The sequence below is a fragment of the Bos mutus genome, chromosome 7 (genome assembly GCF_027580195.1).
Source record: "Bos mutus isolate GX-2022 chromosome 7, NWIPB_WYAK_1.1, whole genome shotgun sequence".
NCBI lineage: Eukaryota > Metazoa > Chordata > Mammalia > Artiodactyla > Bovidae > Bos > Bos mutus.
This window is the reverse complement of record NC_091623.1, coordinates 36,401,973-36,421,656: the sequence shown is the minus strand read 5'-3', so window position 1 is coordinate 36,421,656 and position 19,684 is coordinate 36,401,973.

The window sequence follows — 19,684 nt, the reverse complement described above, 5'->3', positions numbered from 1 at the left end:
AATCCAGTATTTTTATACTATTGTACTGGAATCCTGTTGATGTGATTGCAAGGTATACCACAATCTATATTATCTATAGGGGCTTCCCTGGTGGCTTAGCTGGTAAAGAATCCGCCTGCAGTGCAGGAGACCTGGGTTTGATCCCTGGGTTGGGAAGATCCTCTGGAGAAGGGTATGGCAACACACTCCAGTATTCTTGCCTGGAGAATCCCATGGACAGAGGAGCCTGGAGGGCTACAGTCCATAGGGTTGCAAAGAATTGGGCATGACTGAGCAACTAATCTCACATACATATTATGTATAATCTTATGATTAATGCCTTTTTTTTTCCTTAGTAGATTAGAATCCTTGGGCTATGATCTTCAAGAGCACTTAGCTTTTCTTCCCTCCACTTTTGTAACACAAAGAAGGCTGAAGTAAGATGAAGTGAACTAATTAGCCTTCCCTCATGTAGGTGTGGCCACTTGATGCAAACAGCTGGCTCACTGGAAAAAACTCTGATGCTGGGAAAGATTGAGGGCAAGACGAGAAGGGGCCACAGAGGATGAGATGGTTGGATGGCATCACCGACTCAATGGACATGAGTTTGAGCAAACTCAGGGAGATAGTGAAGGACAGGGAAGCCTGGCGTGCTGTGTTGCGTGGGGATGCAAACAGTTGGACATGACTTAGTGACCGAACAACAACAACAGGTAGTTAAGGCTCTGGAGAGTTTCCCTTGAGGGCAGGCCTTTGTTATGAGGAACAGAATGATTTGGGCATATTTAAAAATGGCTACATTTTCCCTTCTGTCTTCCAAAAGCAGGAAGGAACCTCTCTTTTTTTCACTGACACAACTTACTGGAGCACCTGGAGGAAAATTTTACAAAAATGGGGGTGGAGGGGCGGCATGTCTGGGGTCTCAGGCGCTTTAAATCTGAAGCTAGCCCACCCTCAGCTTCCAGTAACTCATCAATTGCTACTTAAGCATTCCTACCAGATGCTGGCTTTAGCTACCTCTGCTTGTGCTAAGCTGAGATATCTGTATTCACTTGCCCTTCCAAATTCCAGAGTAGGAGTTGGCCCAGTCACTTCTCTCATGGGTCTGAAAAGAGTTGTTAGTATTCACTTCTTCAGCTTTATTCTTGTTGTGAGATTGGGAGGGGCAACTTCTAAGATCTTTATATGGCAAAATGGAAATGATAGCCCAGTTTTGTCTAAATTGATTTTGGGGTTTAATTTTCAGTTTAATTCCAATACATTCTTAGAGAATAGAGGTGTTTATTGCCCCAGCATAATGCCAATTTTTGGTAAATATTCCTTATGATTTTGAAAAGAATATGCAGGGCACATATTTGTAAAAAGCCACACACTTTTGGTGTAGTATTTTATATATCTCAATATGGCCATATTTATTATTCAAACTATTTACATACTCCCTAAAATGTATATTCTTTAAAAAAAACTGAGTGATTGTTACTCTCTCTACAGATTTAGATCAAAACTTAGATTTTGGATAATGTGGGGCCTTTCTTTTTCTAGACACAAATCTTTATTTATTTTTGGCCTCATGTATTTTAAGACTATATAGTGATAGACATCACCTGAGACAGTTGTCTCATCTTTCTAGCAAATTGTCATCGTTTTGCAATATCTTTATCACTGATAGTGTTTCTGGTTCATACCTGAAAGTCCATCTGTGTAATATGAATGTAGTCATCAAGCTTTCTTTTGATAAATATTGGTATGTCCTTTTTCCATTCTTTCACATTTATTCATTCTGCATTTTTATATTTCATCTATGTGTCTCAAAGACACATATCACGGAGTTTCACTTTTTGTTCCCAGCATCACAATTTTTTTCCCTTTTATTTGAAGCATATACTTCATTTATATTGAGCTGCATTATTAATGTATTTAATTTTAAAAGTATTATCTTACTGCACTTTCTGTTTACTTCCATTTTGTTCTCATTTATGTTTCTCCTTTTGGATTGGCTTTAATTTTCAAGTGACTTTTTAATTTTTCTAGTTTTGTAGTACAATTCAGAGATTATAACATGTATCCTTGACTTACCAAAATCTTAAAATTATTAATACTATTTACACATTTGCCATACCCTGATTTATCTGCAAGATGAGTGTACTTTAATTCTATAATTATAAAGATCATGATACATAATTTTTGAAGTTTTGTATGATTTAATATTTAGCTGGATATACCCACATATTTACCCTCTTTACATAAAGCTGTCTTCATTTTTACATAATTTTTATAGCTGAAATAGCCCATTTTTATTCTATTCAGTTGTTTTCTGATTCCCCTTGTTTTGGTTAAAATGTTTTAAATTGTCTATATTTCATATTTTTGGTTTAAATTTGTAGACTTCAAAAATTTTGATGAATATATTTTTCCAGAAGATTTGCTATCAACTGTTCCATTTTATTTCACTTTATTTTTTTCTCCATTGCCTTCTTTATCTTCTATTATCTCCTTTATATCATATCATATACCATCTTCTCTAGATACTTGAATAGTTTACTGGATATTCTTTACGTTTACATTGATTTTCTGTCTATTCATTTATTGGTTTTAATTTGTCTTATGTAATGTATCATTATAATAAATTTTAAGTTTGTATCATTATTCCTGAAACTAGTTCTTTTTTTTAATTTTAATTTTAATCAGACATTAGTTATAATTTATAGCTATTTCTAAGCCTATTCATGGTCTATCATGTGAGTTTTATCATTTTTGCTGATTTGAAAAATCCTGTTGATATTCTTTAAAAAATTTGTCATATTTTCTAATATTTTGAATTTGTTTTATTAATAAATGTATAACATAGTTTTTAAAGTAAGGCATCTGCTAAGTCGCTTCAGTCGTGTCCGACTCTACGCGACCCCATAGACGGCAGCCCACCAGGCTCCCCCGTCCCTGGGATTCTCCAGGCAAGAACACTGGATTGGGTTGCCATTGCCTTCTCCAATGCATGAAGTGGAAAGTGAAAGTGAAGTCGCTCAGTCATGTCTGACTCTTGTCGAGGGCTACAGCCCACCAGGCTCCTCCGTCCATGGATTTTCCAGGCAAGAGTACTGGAGTGGGGTGCCATTGCCTTCCCCAAGTAAGGCATCAGTAGCTTTCAATGATTTCCACTTACCAAAGACATCCAACTGGGAATCGGTAGTCTTCACCAACCTTCCCTGGTCATTATTAAAGTTTAGAAGTTCACTTAATTCATTACTCTACTTTTCATGGTGATTTTCTTCCTCATTCATATGAACTAGACAGCTTGTATTCTTCACCTCATGCTTCATTTTGTTGTTCTTTATATTGTTGCTCTTGTTGTTGATGTTATTGTTTGACTGATTATGTGATTCATGTCTCTCGTTTGTGGAAAATAGCATCTGATAGTTTCTGAGGAAAAAATGAATGGTAGTAGTTTTTAAATATATATTCAAAATCTGAATTAAAAGTTTTATTGTACTCTTAAGCTTATTGGATAATTTTCTGTGTATCACTCTGGCTGAACATTATTTTTCCCTCAGTATTTTCAAAGCATTGCTCATTTGTACCATTTTCTTCTTAATGTTTCTTGTGTGTGTCTTTATTTTGGTGCCATTCATTCTCTTTTCTTTCACCCCATTTTTTTTTTTCCACTGCAACCCATTCTTTTTACTTCCTTAGCCATACTGGGTGTCACCAAGGCAATACTGTTTGTGGTTCATCCTGTCCAGAGAGCAAACTCCCAATGTTCTGCTGAATTGAGAGGGGTTTACCTGAGTTTGGAGGGGAAACAGAACTTTATGGCCTAAGAGTTTCATAACATCATTTTATATTAATTATCTTCTCTCAGTCCCACCATGTACTTTGACTTCAGCCATACCTGGTGTTTTTAGCGCTCAGCTTTTCACATTCATCAGTTTTCTTCTTGCTGGTATTCTTTCTTTGGGCATTGATGTTACAGGCACCAATTAAAAGGCCTTTGTATTATTCACTATCATATTAGAAGGGATTCATGAAAGAGAATTCTTATGACCATGTGGATTCAAACAATTTAAAAATCAGAGATGTTTTTTAAACAACATTGTGTATTGTACCTTTGTAGCAAAATGCACTATTTCCAAGATTTAGTTTTTATTTGATTGTTTTCCTTTACTTTATAAGTGGCTCTCCTTTACTTTTCACATCTTCATTCAAATGTCACTAATTTGATCTTCCCTGACAATATCACCAACCCACCCCTTGCTATAAGTTCTAGGAAATCAATGTTTTTCAATATCACCAACCCTATCCCTTGCTATAAGTTCTAGGAAATCACTGTGTTTTTACAGTGATTTTCTAGAACTTATCAAAAGTAATTAATTATATTTCACACATTTCCTTTCTCTTATCAATCTTGTTAAACACTATATACCAAACACATTGAAACGTGCTAGTGTAAATGTATATAGTAAGTGTACCATACATATTTGATGAAAGAAAAAATAAAAGAATGAATATGAAATTTTGTACATTGCAGGCTTTTATTATGAAAAGATGTAGTGAAAGAATAGCTATTGTCACAAAGCACGTTACTTGCATGAATCTTGGCACAGATTAGGTACTTAACAAACGTTGATTTAAGAGAAACTGGGAAGAATTTCACTTATCACTCCAGATGGAATTTTCTGTAAATATACCATATCTCTAATAACGCCTATGTGTATCAGAATTTGTGGTATGTGTTCACAAGATTCACTATGTGATACCAATCCTAATATTATTTTTCAAAACACCCTTTCTGAGTTCAATTAGCAAATATCAATGCTTCCTATTTCAATTTGTAAATATCAAATCTTAACATATGATCCTGTCACAACTTTAGTTTTGCTAGGTTTTTTTTTTTTGGTCTTTTCAAGTACTCTAGGACAACATGAGTTCTCTGATGCACCAGCCCAGAAGCACAATTTGTTCTTTTAGATGACCTTTTTCTTCTCTTTAGAAGAATCAATATCCTGCTGTTTTACTATTTGTGAACTTTTACACATTATTGTAAATTTATTGTTAAAAAATACAACAAAAGAAAGGTCCCTCAAAGGACTAGAAAAGAAAAATTGAAAGCTTTAAAGCATCAGAGTAAAATACATATTTCATGTCATCGTGGTAAGTGCTGCATTATATTAGCAATTTAGCTATAGGATCAGTGACTTTTCTGTCCTTTATTGAATTTCTAATATCATAAGAAAGTTACTAATGTGATAAAAGTCTTAAAGTATTACTGACTTTCTATCATGCTTTTGAAGTGAATTTTTATAGTATTAGCAAAAACAGAGTTTCAGAATACCATATAAACTGACCAAAATGATAATAAAAAAAGCTTAAAAAAATCAATAATACAGTTTATTCAGCTGATCTATTTGAAGCTTCTCATATTTCATTTTCAAATCTTTCTCTCTTAGTGGCTCTTGCTCATTGATAAGAAGAGAAGTTGCAAAATCCCAACTTCCTCTGAAACAACATCTAGTTTTCAATAGATTATCTTGCTAAGAGGAGACTCTGAAAATTGCTAGTAGTCTTATTTGCAGAAAAGAATGATAAAGTATTTGCAGCATAGTAAATATTACTGCCCGCTTTAAAAGATGCCTGACAAAAATAAAGTCCACTGAGTGTATATGTATGTCTTGTACATATGGAAATTCAGTTGTGACAGACAGAATGTTGTGTATTATTTTATTTTTTATAAATATAATATTGAATATGAAAAATAGGGGGAAATGTTTACTTTTCTTGAGTCCTTGATACACAAAGTAATTGTTACTCTTTACCACCCATTCAGTTTTACTAATGTAAATCCATTATCATTTTTTAAAATCGTTGGAAAAGACTCTGATGCTGGGAGGGATTGGGGGCAGGAGGAGAAGGGGATGACAGAGGATGAGATGGCTGGATGGCATCACGGACTCGATGGACATGAGTTTGGGTGAACTCCGGGAGTTGGTGATGGGAGGCCTGGCGTGCTGCAATTCATGGGGTTGAAAAGAGTTGGACACGACTGAGCGACTGAACTGAACCGAACTTAAAATAAAAATGTAATGTAAACGGACCACAAAGACAGATTTTAAAAACACACACATTCAAATTATTTTCGGTAGGTCAGCTTTTCCTTAGCAGAAATCCATATTATTTGAAAAAAGAAAATTCTTACAATTTGTTTGCTTGTTGAGGATTTTTATACTCTCTCACAAATTGCTACTTAGGATTACTTACTGTTGAGTGATACTTGTCCACACACTTTTCTTTTGCACTCACTGCATAATTAAACACCAAAAATGTTTGGAAGATAATATTTTTAAAAAGTTATTAATTACTTCTAGAAAAAATTACAAAACTTCAGTTCCATAAATTTGGGAAAATATCACAAAAATTATTCATGTTCCCTTGATTTGTTTCGATGTTAGCCCACAAGTAGACACTGATGACACTGGTGAAATGAGTAGAAATACCTATTATTTTCTTGACGCCTTTGTTACTTTGCGTTTCTTCTTCACTACCCACAAACCATCAGGTTGATTTTAAATCTTCTATGAAATGGGTTTTTAACTATATTTATTTGCTTTGTGCATCCTCTCTTGGGACTATGAAACTTTTACCTTAAGATCTATATTAGAACTTGATGGGTTTTCCACAATTCTTTAGAGTTTAATAGTTTGCATTTGATTAAGAGAGTGAGGATCGTGAAGATTGCCAAAATATCTATTCTAGGAAGTCTTGAGTCAAGCACTTGCATTCCTTCCGCTCTTACCATCTCCAGTTCCTTTGAGCCTTCATAGAGGTGCTCACATTGTCCTTATCCTGCTATGCACACTCTTTTCTTACTAGAGTGTAAACCATAGTGGGAAAATTCTCTGTGGACCATGACATTTGGAACATAATCTGATGTGACCCAAGAACTGTAGAAGCAATTTTAAAACTCATCTTAAAAAAAACTAATCCAATCATTTATTGCTAACATCACTGTTTCTCCCACAAAACTGTCTTACTGAATGTAGCCTTTCATAGTTTTGTTCACAGGGCTTGTTTATTTGTTCAGATAAAAGTTATAGTGCCACATAGGCATCCTGTTAAAAATACAAATTCCAAATAATATCATGGCAATGACTTCCAGATAAATATCACCTGAAACACCTATAGATTAACATCAGGTTTATTATTCATAACAACAAAGAAGATACTTCTTGGTGAGCTGTGGGCAGTCTCAGTTCAGTTCAGTTGCTCAGCTGTGTCCAACTCTGCGACCCTGTGAACCGCAGCATGCCAGGGCTCCTTGTCCATCATCAACTGCCAGAGTTCACCCAAACCCATGTCCATTGAGTCGGTGATGCCATCCAACCATCTCATCCTCTGTCGTCCCCTTATCCTCCTGGCCTTCAATCCTTCACAGCATCGGGGTCTTTTCAAATGAGTCAGCTTTTCACATCAGTTGGCCAAAGTACTGGAGTTTCAGCTACAACATAAGTCCTTCCAATGAACACGCAGGACTGATCTCCTTTAGAATGGACCAGTTGGATCTCCTTGCAATCCAAGGGACTCCCAAGAGTCTTCTCTGACACCACAGTTCAAAAACATCAATCCTTCAGTGCTCAGCTTTCTTCACAGTCCAACTCTCACATCCATACATGGCCACTGGAAAAACCATAGCCTTGACTAGGTGGACCTTTGTTGACAAAGTAATGTCTCTGCTTTTTAATATGCTGTCTAGGTTGGCCATAACTTTCCTTCCAAGGAATAAGTATCTTTTAATTTCATGGCTGCAATCACCATCTGTAGTGATTTTGGAGCCCCCAAAAATAAAGTCAGCCACTGTTTCCATTGTTTCCCCATCTATTTGCCATGAAGTGATGGGACTGGATGCCATGATCTTTGTTTTCTGAATGTTGAGCTTTAAGCCAACTTTTTCACTTTCCTCAGTAATATCATATTGCATGAATCAAGGCAAGGTTTAAGGAAGTGTGGATTTGTTCTGGAATTGTATGATATCAAGAATGCCAGTAAATCTGTGATTGTGTATAATTAAATCTTGAGTATTGGGAAAGAAGACTAGACAAGGGCAAAGGTATAATTTATAAACAAGCTGCATTGGGAGATCCTTGTTATTTTTTGCCTTGATAATATTCTTGTTTTATTATTTGTATTCAGACGTAATTACATAGTGATATTATTTTGCTCTGATTCATCATGGTCAGAGTGACCTGTCTGATGTTGATGTTCTTTGAAATTATTTATGTTCAAGAAGATACAATTCACACTTGGCTCTGAGTGACAGGACAGTTCATAGTAATACCAAAGCCTAGCTGATATTAACAGCTCCTGGATGTCAGAGATCACTTTTTTCTTTCTAAATAATTAACATATTATTGTAATATATGTGCTAGCAAACAAAACTTTCATTAAATTTATTTTGGACTTTGTATCACACACACAAAAAATACTGGAGACTGCCTTAGATTTCTGGAATGATTTATTTTTCAAAGTTATGTATAATACTCATTTTCTTTTCAAAGTGATCTAATGAATTGATAGAGGTAGAGAATCAAATGTAAATAATTATTTTGCCTGGGACCTTAGTCACCGTACATGTAAAATAAATCAATTATGCTCTTCATTTTACTAGAATTCTGTCATTGCTTTTAACAACAAAAAAAGGCCAACATACATAAAACAACTTTCCATGTTTCTGAATGAGACTAACTTTACAGTCTTTCATACTATTTTATGACTTAATGCCAGAGACTTCTGACAGTTTGAGGCTTATTTTTGCTGTACTTCTAATTGAATATTCCAGAGAAGAATGAGTTTTCAGAGTCTTCAATGTGTGATCAACTGTAGCCCCTCTCAGAAAAACTATGTTATATATACAGAAATATCATTGTGCACTTGTAATTGTCAATATAAGTGTTATTAGTTGTGTTGATTATAGATGCATGATTGACAAATCAAGTTCAGAACAGGGACTCAAGTGTGGAAGTTTGATCGTCTCTACATGAGAATTCCATCACGGCAGTCCTGTTTTGGAAAAATAGATTAAAGTTTCATGAATGTGAAATTTGAAGCCATATTCCTAGACACCTCAGTGAAGGACCTTTTAACTAATTTAATGAAAATGCTCCTTCTTATGGGCCTGAGGAATAAAGTCTTGGAAATTGCTAAGAGACTGCCTAAAGGCAAAAGAAAAGGCTGAGCCACAGTGAAATTATCATTTCCATGAGTTTAGCTTCAAAACGGAATCAGAGAACCAATAGTAATTTTATTTGCTTTGTAAATCTAGAAAGAAACCTGAGCTATTGCGCAGGACAGAAAATGACTATTCTCAGGCAACCAGGTACCTTAATGTCCCCAGTTCAGTCTCAGCGAGGAGGCCAGCTTCCCAGTTATTTCTGTCGTCTGTCCTGCGCAGCCTCCCCCACCTCACCCAAAATTACCAAGTAGGACTGAAACAAAAGCGTTCAGACAGGAGAAGGAATTTACAGCTGATACTGAATGGAAAAAGTTAATTGGGTATTTTCTATGTAAGGCCACTGCTGCAATTGCTAACTGTATTCTGGTCACAGAAGAAGCCATGTGTCTAGGTACATGATGATATAGCCCCTGTTACTGGTCAATTAAGAGATAACAGCAGTGTGGCTGTGATTTGCCTCTCCATCTGCAGCAATCTGTCACTAACTCTAAAAGCCACTTATCCTAGGAAGACAACCCTAAAATAACCTGAAGAATTAAGTATAAAATATAAACAGCAAAGGGTGATTTCAGGCAAGAGTTGCCTAGCAACAAAATCAATTTGACATTATCACACATTATTTCGTATGTCCTAAATACTATTTCTATTTCATATAGCGGTTGAAGATAAATTTTATCTTAAATCTTTGGAAAACAATGGGAAATTATCTTTTCACAAGTAATACAGCATTTGAAATAATTTACACTTTATTATTCATCAGAAAATTTTCAGATTTGCAAATGAGATAGATATTCTGATTTCCCGGACTTACTTCATGTTAAAGCATACAAATAGAAAACAAACCAAGGTGCTCATTTTCAACGAGACTTAACAGTATCTATTATATCATTCCAGATCATTTCTAGGGTAAATTATTACATGTCCTTTTTCTCATATTAATTAATTTATAAAGAAAATTTCTTACTAGTTAAAGACAAAAGAACCAACTAATTTACATATATTGATCTAATTAAACCTTTGGGAAGGTACTATGTCTACTTCCATTTTACATATAAGGAAACTCATCTATAAGAAATGTTAGATTACTTGCCAAAGTCCACATAACTCATATTTGAACACTGTCTCTGTTTGTAAGCTAATTTATAATTCAGTAAGAATAGTATAAAATATGTAGTATAAATATATAAATAGTATAAAATATATAAAATATAAAATAGTAAAAAAATGTAGTCATAAAGTTAACACAAGGTAATTATACAGTTAATCCCCCTTACAAACTTATAATAATCATTCCCAGTTGTTACATGATAATTATGTAGTTAATCTCCCTAACAAATGTTTATGTGAATAATATATATTGGAAAGGAAGCCAATCAAAGTGACTTATGGAGGAAATTCCAAATTTGTCTATGATATTTCATTTGTTTAAGGGTTTAGATGTCAGTGTTAGTAAATAATAGTTTACAGGAGGTTATCACAGGAGTAGTGTTTATTAACAATATGATCATAGTAGTTTCCAACTTTTTTTAGACCATAATAAAAAAAATACTAAATGAAAGAAGAATTACATCAGAAACTTAGTTGAATTCAATATAGTTGGTTTTTATGAATGGAAAAGAGTAGAAAACTTATCTTCCTCTCCTCTTGATTATCTTAAAAAACATTTCCCCTTAAGAAGTTTGATTAAAACCAAGACCTTGTATTCCATGAGACCTGGTGTACTATTATGTGTTTTCATTATCCTCTCAATATAAACATTCAAATATATCATAACTATAAAAATAATTTTCAGAGTAGAAGTAACTAATCATGATCTTCCTTTTTAAAAATGTCTATGGATTCTAAGAGAGAGTTATTCTTCTTAGAGCTTAATGAAGTTCTCATATTCATTTTCAAGAAAAAATTAAATGCCACTGAAGCTTGAAACCCAAATGCTAAAAAAAAAATTGTTTGAAAAACTGACAGCTATAAAAATATGAGAAAAAGAACATTTAATACCCAAGATCGTATAATCCTATCAAACTATTCAACAAAATAACATAGTCTTCTCTTTTGCTATTTTCTCTCAGATTTGGACACTTTACATTGCTTTAATGGTTGAAAAATGCTTGGTAAATTTCTCTTCAGGAAATCTGTTTCAATCTTCAAATTTACATTTGACATTTAAAACTATCATTACAATTCTCATCACTGATGCATATCATAAGTTACACTATTTTATTTGCTTTAGCTTCATGCATATGAGAACATGCTGTTAAATTTAAAATATCAAGTTTACAATTCTTCCATCTCATCAGGTGAGCTATCTGATGCAAAACTCCCTGTCAACATGTGATACATAAATTTGATGAGAGTGTTTTTTCAGTTAAGTTACTATTGGATTATAGTTTTCAATTTAACATTTCAAAATATTTGTAATATTTCCTAAAATTCTGGTTACATTTGAGATCATTTGGTTTTTGTATGATATGGGAAACTTAGCAGTTATTTTTGTTTGGAGATAATTGTTTTTGGAAACAAATGATGGCTCTGCAAATGCCAAAAATTGCTTCTGGAAGTGGACACATAAAACTGTTAGTATAGCAACATGAAGAGTAGAATACTTGATATTAGTGGCTGGTGATAGTATTCTTAAGGAAACTTCTTGTATATAGAAAAGGAAAAATAGTAACTATACAATCAATTATCTTAAATTTTGATAGTGTATTTCTGGTCAGTTCATAGTAAATTTATGTGGCAAGTAATCCATCAGTATTAGCAAAACTAAATTGATATTATTATCTAAACTGCAGCCCAAATCCCCAAACTACTGTAAGATTTCCAAAATATATAAAAGGCTTCTTTTATTAGATAGGTCGGACATATTTTGAACAGACATGTTCAAAGTCTTGCAATATGCTTAGTGTGTGAGGACCCTCTGCCAGTCAATCAGATTGTCTTTCTCCCACAAGATCTTCATCTCTACTGAAGATTACTTCTACAAGTACTGCTTAAGGAGTAATCTGTCAGGTCTCCCACATCAAGAAGTGTTTAAATCTTAACCTGAAGAATCTCCAAGGTGAGATGAGGTCTCCAAGGAGATCCAACCAGTCCATCCTAAAGGAAATCAGTCCTGAATATTTATTGGAAGGACTGATGCTGAAGCTTAAACTCCAATACTTTGGCCACCTGATGTGAAGAACTGACTCACTGGATAAGACCCTGATGCTGGAAAGATTGAAGGCAGAAGGGTATGACAGAGGATGAGATGGTTGGATGGCATCACCGACTCAGTGGACATGAGTTTGAGTAACTTCCCGGAGATGGTGATGGACAGGGAGGCCTGGCGTGCTGGAGCCCATGGGGTCACAAAGAGTCGGCCACAACTGAGCAACTGAACTGAACTGAGCTAGAATCTAAAGAAATACTTAACTGTCTTAATAAAATGATATGGTAGTAATAATAGATTTTTATCCAAACAAATTCACTGTTTAAAGTTGTATGTGTATATCATAACAAAACAAAATTGTGTGTGTGCTTGTATCTCATTTGTGACCCAAGTAAGCAATTCCTAAGAATCCTTTTAAGGTAATAACAATATGTACTAAAATATGAACTTAAAGAGAAATATTCGCACATAGCTAAATTTATGCTTTCATTTGAAAGGTAGACTACATTTGACTTGCTTAGATTGAAGATCAGGTCTGGCAAAATTATTTCATCATTTAAACTGCCTCCAAATATCTAAATTGACTAATTAAAAAAAATTCACTGTAGGTAAAGTGGGGAAGCTATATTCCTTTAAAAAAAGGCTTGTGAAATAACATGGAACATTGATTGCAGCAACAAGAGAGCATAATACTGTTCTCATGGGGATAAATGCCAAGTCCAATTTCGCTAGAAAGTCAAAAATCACAACAAGGGAAATTAATGTTCTACTATAAAACTTTAACCAAAGTACTTGTACCTTAAGATTCACACCAAATACATTTGATCAAATGTAATTTGTAATATTGATTTCATCAGTATTAATCGTTTTCTACCGAAAGGAAAGACTTGAGGAAGATATCAGGAGGACCTTTTCAAATTCAAGTTTAATGGAAGATTTTTTTTCCCTCTGAAATGGGGCTTTGAACACTGGAAAAATTTGTGTTTACTTAGTATATCAGTTGAATTATTACTTTATTATGTGCACAATATATGAAAACCTCATTTATTCAAATAAATATTATGCAATATTTCTTCATTTGAATGTAAATATTGCTATTAGTACATGTGCACATCTAACAGTATATGTATCTGTAGGTAAACGTGTTTGTATAAATGTCTTTGTGTGTCAGTGTATATATTCCAGTTTCCATGTAGAATACAGGGTGAGAAATAAAGTCTTTTTCTCCTGGTAGTGACATACTTGCTACTAGTATATAAGAGTTTCCAAATATACTGAATTTCTCTTTTTGCCATGGATGCCTTGATGTTTGCACAAAGAAAAGCTAAGAGTTGCTATTTTATTCAACTTTTTAACTTCTGCAAAGATCCTCAAACAAATTTTAAAACCATTCCTTTTCTTTCAATTTTACTTCATATTTTTAATGTGTTTTGGGTGTTTTTGCCTTGTAAGTTAATAACTTTCTGTTGTTATTTATACTTGCATTGCCTTGATGCTTTTTGGTAGTTTATTACATTCTATACAGATATCAGTTGATTTCTTAATTAAGATAAGATTCATAAAAGTGACTTAAAGAAAATTATAACTAGGTTCAAACTTATACTATTATTAGATGTTTAGAATATTATGTAATTATCTTAGAAATACAATATTAAAATGTAATAAAATATTTTATTTAAAATATTAAATATAATTACCACTTGAAATTATAATAAAACCAAAATACAAAAAAATTGATACTATTTTTACATTCCTCAAGATATTTAAATCTACCAAAAGCAAAGATATAAGCAACAAAAACAATGAAAACATTAAAATGAAACAGCAAAACATCTCAGGAGCATATGTTGTTTTTTTCTGTTAAGATTTCTGTTATTTCTATGCCTTAATATTAATTTCTAACCTTAAACATTATCATTTTTATTGAGGTATATTTGATTACAATATCATGTTAGCTTTAGCTGTACAGACACACACACCAGCTTCTCATTTCATGACCCCTTCCAGTGCCCTGGGAAGAACCCTGACAATGGATTCACAGGGCCATATGTTCCTGTAAATTTTGTTGAAACAAGATACTTTAACCCCAGCTTAAAACCACTGTTTCTTTCCACTCTAACTTCCCCTCAGTCTTACTTCTGTTTGAATCATGGTGTGTTGTGGCACTGTGAAAAATGTTTGGATCCAGCTAAGTGAAAGTTTTGGAAAATATTTAGTTTGAATTTTTAAAAGATATAATTAGGTGGTTCCCATTTCTTTTGTGCAGGGGTAAGTTATTGCTAGATGCCCCCTGTAGGTATAGGTTCTAGAAATAGTTCTACTGCTGCCCACAGTGCTGAATGCATAGCATTGTATTGTGTCTCAAAGGTCTAGGAGGTTTGGTGGGATGGATAAGTCCTGTGGTGCTGCCTGGCATAGGAAGTGTGGGATAGTAGAGGAGAGCTGAATGGGAGCCAGAAATCAGTCTGTGCAAAATACTTCCCAACATCAATTGTATAAAATTTGGCTTACACCAAATTTATCAACACTTAGTCAAAACTGAAGTTCCTTCCTGTGGGGTACATAAATATAATTGCTCCGTATAATTTTTACTAGGATGTTAAACATGTATGAGACACCAACTTGGATCTGTATCAAAAATAGTATATATGTCTATGTATGTTATCACATGTTTTAGGTGTCCCAACAGTTGAGAATAACAAAAAAATACTTACCAGAGAAAATTGTCATATCTCCATTCTCTAAGCAGAAAAAAATATTGCAAAATGTCATTTTACAAATGAAGCAGCCAACCAGGGATTAGCCTGCAAGATGTAGAAACAGTTCATGCTGCTCAGTATTGAAAACACAGCTCAACTCAAAAATGGGCAGAAGATCTAAATAATTGTTTCTCCAGAGACATATTGATAGCCAAAATACAAATGGAAAGATGTCCAACATCACTAATTATTAGAGAAATGCAAATCAAAACTACAATGAGGTAGTTTCACCTCACAGAATGGCCAGTATCAAAAATCTACAAACAATAAATGCTAGAGAAGGCGTGGACAGAAAGGAATCCTCTATTGGTGGAAATGTAAATCGGTATGGTAATTATGGAGAACGGTATGGAGGTTCCTTAAAACACTGAAAAATAGAGCTAACTTATGATCCTGCAATCCCACTCCTGGGCATATACCCGAAAAAAACCATAATTCAAAAAGATACATGCACCCCAATGTTCATTGCAGTACTATTTACAATAGCCAGGATAGGGAAGCAGCCTAAATGTTCATCAACAGAAGAGTGGATAAAGACGATGTGGTCGTCCAGTTAGACAATGGAATATTGAAAGGGAAAAGTTTGTTGCTAAGTCATTTCCAACTCTTTTGCAACCCCACAGACTGCAGCCCACCAGGCTTCTCTGTCCATGGGATTTCCCAAGCAAGAATACAAGAATGGTTTACTGTTTCCTTCTCCAGGGGATTTTCACAACCAGGGATCAAATCTGCATCTCCTGCTTGGCAGACATATTCTTCACTGCTGAGCCACCCAGGAAGCCCAATGGAATATTACTCAGCCACAAAAAAGAACAAAATAATTCCATTTGCAGCCACAAGGATGGAGCTATATACATTGTTGTACTGAGTGAGGTGAGTCTGACTCAGTAAAATATCATATGATACTGTTTACATGTAGAGTCTATGAAAAAGGTTAAAAATGAACTTATCTATAAAAAGAAGTACAGTTACAGATGAGGAAAGCAGATTTATGATTACCAGGTGATAAGGGGGGAGGAGGGACCAATTGGGAGATTGGGATTGACATCTAGACACTGCTATATATAAAATAGATACTGTATAGCACCAGAGATCTCTACTCAGTACTTTGTAATGACCTATATAGAAAAAGAATCTAAAAAAAGAGTGAAGGGTTTTGAAGGCAGAAAGTCTGGGAAAGATTGAAGGCAAGAGAAGGGGACAACAGAGGTTGAGATGGTTGGATGGCATCACTGACTCAATGGACATGAGCTTGAGTAAACTCCGGGAGTTGATGATGGACAGGTAAGCCTGGCGTGCTGCAGTCTATCAGGTTGCAAAGAGTGGGACAACTGAGAAACTGAACTGAACTGATATATGCACATATGGATATGCATTGCAGGTGGATTCTTTACCAACTGAGCTATGAGGGAAGCCTATATATATATATATATGCAATTTATTTTTTAATTTTTAAAAATTAACAATCAGTTTAATTTCCTCATTGGGTTTTGTGAAACATCCATTTCTCTTGAATATACATATAAACATGAGTCAAAAGAACTGAAAGTCTTCCATAGTCTATAGCATTGGGAAGCACTGGGATAAACAGAATTTAGTGGGTTTCTTTACTGCAGGACTGTTAAAAGCCTATATTATGCTAATGTGAATTGTAAATTTTGTTTATTAAGGTAAGAAATAAATCATCATTAAATACAAATTTAAAGGAATAGCAACTAAAATGCAACCATGTTTTAAAAACTTAATATTGATATACATATGCAATTTAAACACACATATATAAAACAGATTTTTCTCTAGAGCCTTTGAAGAAATCATGGCCCTAATGACCCTTGACTTTAACATGAAACTGATCTTGGACTTTTGTTCTCCAGAACTGTAAGAGAATAAAACTGTATTGTTCTAGGCCAATAAATTTGTGTAAATGTGTTACAGCAACTATACAAAACTAATACACTCCTTAAAACATGATTTTATTATGTTTTGTGATTTAATTTTTCTTTTCAAAATAAACATTTACTTTGTTCCACAATTTACATTACTAATTTTGTATACTTTTTTCTCTAAGATAGCTTCACAAATTAAGTTACTGATCTCACAAAAGGTGACTGTAATTCTTGGTAGAGTTAAACAGATACTTTGAGAAAATCCATTCATATTCATCAATGTTTCCAATGAAGTTATTAGTGTACATATATGCTAAATGTCTTTTCATTGCCAGGCTGTGTGCTAGTAATGATGGGAAGCAACACGGATGTGTGTGTGTGTGTGTGTGTAAGTCGCGTCAATTAAGTCCGACTCTTTGCAACCCCATGACTGTAGCCTGCCAGGCTCCTCTGCCCATGGGGATTCTCCAGGCGAGAATACTGGAGTGGATTGCCATTCCCTCCTCCAGGGGATCTTCCCCACCCAGGGATCAAACCCATGTCTCCTGTGGCTCCTGCATGCAGGCAAATTCTTTACCATGGATCCACCAGAAACAACCAACACAGACCTAAGTTAGACAAACTGTCCAGTGTGTTAGGTCTTGGAGAGGACAGTAGGGGCACAGTTGGTCTGATAAGTGAGTTGGTAGCCCTATACTCTTTTGGACAAAGCTACATAAGTGTTTTAAGGATGATTTTCTTTATCACAAAAATGTAGAAGGTAAGTTAAAAGCGATAGCAAATCTAACTCCTGTGTTCTCATTAAATATGTTTTGTTATGTTAAACTCCAGAAAATATAGAAATCTAAAAAAGATATTGTAATACTAATCATTGTTTAAAGACTTTTTAACACAGTATACCATTTTATTCTCTGCTGCTAAGTCGCTTCAGTCGTGTCCGACTCTGTGCTACCCCATAGATGGCAGCCTACCATGCTCCCCCATCCCTGGGATTCTCCAGGAAAGAACACTGGAGTGGGTTGCCATTTCCTTCTCCAGTGCATGAAAGTGAAAAGTGAAAGTGAAGTCGCTCAGTCATGTCCCACTCTTCGAGACCCCACAGACTGCAGCCTACCAGGCTCCTCTGTCCATGGGATTTTCCAGGCAAGAGTGCTGGAGTGAGGTGCCATCGCCTTCTCCATTTTTAAGAAATCAAAGGATATAATATTTATAGCAATTTAAATTGGAATGTGGAATTCAGAATTAACAAGGGATTTTATAGATGGAGGAAGATATGAAAAATGTACTTATTTCTGGAAAGGGAGTCACACCTTGATTTCTTGATTTACTCCTACATGCTTAATTCTTTGTCAAAGTGAGACACTCCTTTTTCAAAAAGTGTACTGTACTCATCTTTGAAAAAAAAAAAATCACTCTCTTGCTCTTGATCTCTCAATCTCTGTATTTCTCTCTGCTACTCTACAGAGAAAGGTAGGAGCAAGGCCCCTTATAAGAATTATGCACAATAGCAAGATTTCTAGTGGTCACTGTTTAGCATTTCTATTTTAACATGTAATTAGGGCCACTTGACATTTTCTTTACATAAAAAATGGAAATAAATTAAAGCTAATGACACTACAGGAGAATGATGCTTCTCGAATTAGTTCTTAATTTCTCTTTTATTGGAGGTACACTAATAAACAATCTTGAATAAGTTTCTGCTATGATGGCTTTATCTGATGTTTCCCTTTCCAGGGGTAGCAATAGCAAAAGTGTGATTTGATCAATTTTAAAAAAATTTTTGAGAAAGTTTATTGCCATATTTATGTGCTCTCTCAGAAATTATATGTATATATATGCACACATATATGTATATATTTATATGAGTGTGAATATGTTTATAAAAACAAATGTACATATACTCATTAGTTCAGTTCAGTTGCTCAGTCATGTCTGAGTCTTTGCGACCCCATGAATCACAGCATGCCAGGCCTCCCTGTCCGTCACCAACTCCCAGAGTTCACTCAGACTCACGTCTATCGAGTCGGTGATGCCATCCAGCCATCTCATCCTCTGTCGTCCCCTTCTCCTCCTGCCCCCAATCCCTTCCAGCATCAGAGTCTTTTCCAATGAATCAACTCTTCGCATGAGGAGGCCAAAGTGCTGGAGTTTCAGCTTTAGCATCATTCCTTCCAAAGAAATCCCAGGGCTGATCTCCTTCAGAATGGACTGGTTGGATCTCCTTGCAGTCCAAGGGACTCTCAAGAGTCTTCTCCAACACCACAGTTCAAAAGCATCAATTCTTCAGCACTCAGGCTTCTTTCACAGTCCAACTCTCACATCCATACATGACCACAAGAAAAACCATAGCCTTGACTAGACGGACCTTTGTTGACAAAGTTATGTCTCTGCTTTTGAATATGCTATCTAGGTTGGTCATAACTTTTCTTCCAAGGAGTAAGCATCTTTTAATTTCATGGCTGCAGTCACCATCTGCAGTGTTTTTGGAGCCCCCAAAAATAAAATCTGACACTGTTTCCACTGTTTCCCCATCTATTTCCCATGAAGTGATGGGACCAGATGCCATGATCTTTGTTTTCTGAATGTTGAGCTTTAAGCCAACTTTTTCACTCTCCTCTTTCACTTTCATCAAGAGTCTTTTTAGTTCCTCTTCACTTTCTGCCATAAGGGTGGTGTCATCTGCATATCTGAGGTT